The sequence below is a fragment of the Gracilinanus agilis genome, chromosome 4, assembly GCF_016433145.1.
Source record: "Gracilinanus agilis isolate LMUSP501 chromosome 4, AgileGrace, whole genome shotgun sequence".
Classification (NCBI taxonomy): Eukaryota; Metazoa; Chordata; class Mammalia; order Didelphimorphia; family Didelphidae; genus Gracilinanus; species Gracilinanus agilis.
The window spans coordinates 60518997-60522827 of NC_058133.1; positions in this window are offsets into that span (position 1 = coordinate 60518997).

Genomic DNA, 3831 nt, shown 5'->3' on the forward strand with positions numbered 1-3831 from the left:
TATCACCTTGTGATTATTTTTAGCCCTTTGTGCAATATTTGGGGAAACCCTTTTATTTTATTAATATTTTATTTTTTAGAAAAAATTTCCATGGTTCCATGATTCATGTTTTTACTTTCCCTTTCACCCCCTATTTGCCCCCCACATAGCCAACACGCATTTCTTCTGGTGGGGAAACTTTTTAAAAAGACACAAATTGAATTCTGCAATAGTCTCACCTTGTGGCAGCCTGTGGCCCCCAACACCACCATCATCTCACCATCAAAAAAGGTCCATTAAGTACCTAGATTGTGCCATAAAATATAATAGAAAAACCTTTTTAGGGAGATAGAAAGGGGAAGATAGGAAACATTATGTAGTATTGGCAAGGAGATAGAGTAGATGATATGGAAGGCTATTATGAATAACATAAAAGAGAACTTAAAGGAGAAATCTGAGTCTAGTCCATAGAGATCGATCATGATAATGATAATAGCATTTACTTAGCACTTTAAGGTTTGCAAAGTGCTTTACAAATATTTCATTTAATCCTTACAACAACCCTGGTCGGTAGGTACTATCAAAAGGTCCATTTTTCGTTGTTGTCATTTAGTTGTTTTTTAGAATTTGGAATTTTCTTGGCAAAGATACTGGAATAATTTTCCATTTCCTTCTCCAGCTCACTTTACGTATGAGAAACTGAGGTAAACAGGGTTAAGTGATTTGCCCAGAGTTGCGCAGCTAGTAAGTGTCTGAAACTGGCCTTGAACTCAGGAAGATGGTGTCTTCCTCCTTCCAAGTCTTGCACTCTATCCACTGTGCTTCCCCATTTTACAAATGGGGAAAAAAGATTAGAGATAGAGCTTAAGAGACTTGCCTAGGCTCACACAGATAACTGACTTGGTCAATGGATTAAATACCTGTTATTGTCAGTAATAATAATAGTTCACCTGGGAACCATCTAGGGTGCTTTTCACACAATAATCCTGTGAAGTGGTTCATTAAGTCAATTAGCAATTTTAAACACCAACCCTGTGCCAGTCAAAATGCTAAGTACTGGTTGGCTATAATCATTGGTAGTATTACCATTTAAAAATAAATTGAGGGGATCAGAGAATCACAATAACTGGCATTTTTTGTGGCTTAGTAAGGTTTGCAAAGCACTTTATATAGGTTACCTCATTTGACCTCACCATTCTGAGATAAGTACTATTAACAACCCCATCTTGCAGATGAAGAAACTGAGGCTGAAAGGGAATAAATGACTTGCCAAAAATTGGTATACAAGGCAGGTTTCTGGAAATCAATTAATAAGCATTTTTTAAAGAATGCCTATTGCCAAGTATTGTGTGAACAATGAAGATACAAAAATAAAAAGTGAAATAATCTGTTTCTCAAAGAATTTATATTCCATCAAAGGAAGTAATATGTACACATGCTTGTATATAAGTATTATATATGAAATATATATCGTATACATATCCATATATAATATTGTATATTCTATAATATACATCTTGTATTATAATATACTATTATAATATAATATCATTATGTAAATATTTGTATAATTATATAAATATATAATATATAATACAATTATAATATAGTATAATTACATAAATATATATTTATATATTGTATAATTACAATTATGTATATAATTGTAATTATATTGCAATAGCTAGAGATGCATGTGTGTATATACACATTATATATGTATATATTCCAGGTCTAGATCTCTATCTACTACAATACCTAGTGGTGTATTGTATATATACACATATATATTAGTAATAATCATATATATAATATGTATATACACACATGTACCGCTAGGTATTGCAATAAATAGAGATCTGGACTTGGATTCAGGAAAACTGATCTTTCTGTGTTCAAAACTGACCTCAGACACGGACCAGTTATATGACCTTGGGCAAGTCACTTAACCCTATTTTCTTCCAATTCCTCCTCTGTAAAAGGAGCTGGAGAAGAAAATGGAAAACCATTCCAGTATCTTTTCCAAGAAAAGCCTCCAAATGGCATCACAAAATGTCAGATGCAACTGAAACATTTGAACAACATACACACACACATGCACACAAGGTAGTACAAGTCAGACAGTCAACAATCATTTATTAAGCACTTCCAGTGTGCTTATGTCAATATGTCAAGCAATGGGCTAATAATTGGGATACTAATATAAAGATGAAATAATCCTTGTGCTTCAAGCAACTTACATTCTAGCAAAGGAAATAATATGTACACATACTTGTGTATGTCTGTTATATATATCTATATCTATATATATATATAATCTACATATAAATTCAAAGTAATAGAAGTATAAGAATTAAAATTAATATCCAATATCTCCAAGTATTATATTTATAAATTTTATTAATACTAACTTGAAGATAAAAACTAGAGAGCTTCTCCCAGCCACACATGCGGGGAAAAAGAGAGCGAGGGAGGAGTTACAGAACTATATAAACAATAGCGTAAAGACACACATAAAGGAAAAGGGAAAAGGAATTTTGGGACAAGGAAAGAATTCTGGGAGATGGAGTCTGAGGGTTCAAGATTTTTTTCTAATTACACAGAAGTCAGTTAAAAACATTTATTAAGCACCTCCTATATGCCAAGTGCTGTGCTAAATTCTGGGGATGCAAAAGAAAGGGGAAAGTTCCAAAGATCAAGGAGATCCACAGACTGATGGAGAAGACAAGGTACAAGCAATTCTATACAAACAAGACATTTGCAGGATAAATGGGAGATAACAAATAGAAGGAAGACCCTATCTTTAAGGAGGAACTGGGCAAAGCTTCTTGCAGAAATGGGGTATTCACCAAGCCAACCTGCCTCTGGAGCGACTTGTCCAAGATCACACTGGAACTGTCCAAGCCAAGATTTAAACATAGATCTTCAATGACACACCCAGGGTTTTTTGTTTGTTTGTTCATTCATTTTTTTGCCTTAATATATTGCCCTGAGTAAAGACTGAAAACATGGCGCCCAACACAGATGCTTCTGCCTTCCTGCCAACAAGACTTTCAGCCATTAGACACGAAGCTGTAGGCTAGAAGTTAGGGGTCCAGTGAAAAAATTGGAGCATCCCACCTGCCCTCACCTTTTCCTCCTTGATACCAAGGAAATCTTTTGCTTATGCAGGAGATGAGGTGAAAGAGAGAATGTGGAAGGGTCCTGGATGATGGAGGGAATTGTTACAACTCCTCATAGGATTTGCAGTCACTGCCACACACAAAAAAAGGCTGCATATTTAATGGCAGACTGATAACAGTAGCTAGCATTTATATAATGCTTTAATGTTTACCAAATACTTTACATAGGCAAATGTAAATTCTAGATACCTGGAACCTTGAGACAGCCAAATTCCCCAAATGGTAGTATAGTAATGATGGTATCTCAACAATCCTCTGAGATTGGTGCTATTGTTGTCCCTCCATGATTGCTCAGGAAACAGAGTCAGAAAGAGGTTGAAAGACATAATCAGAAAGAGTCTTAGTGACTCGCCTAGAATCAAATAGGTAGTAAATATTTGAAGCCAAATTTGAATTCTGGTCTTCTTAACTCCAAGTTCAACACTTTCTCTGCTATACCATCAAGGAAGATGAGATTAAAAGAGAAAGATTAGTGCAGGAAAATGCCATCACAAATAGGGTGAGGGTCTCAATGATCCATGGTCATGGGGTTCTAAAAGCCAATGGCAGTTGCATCCTTGTCCTCTTCTCCTCAACCTCTGTTGCCTGCCTATTGTTGGGACTTACATCAAATTGCTAAATCACATTCTGAAAAAAATCCAGAATTCTTCCAGGGAACATAGAATGGCTC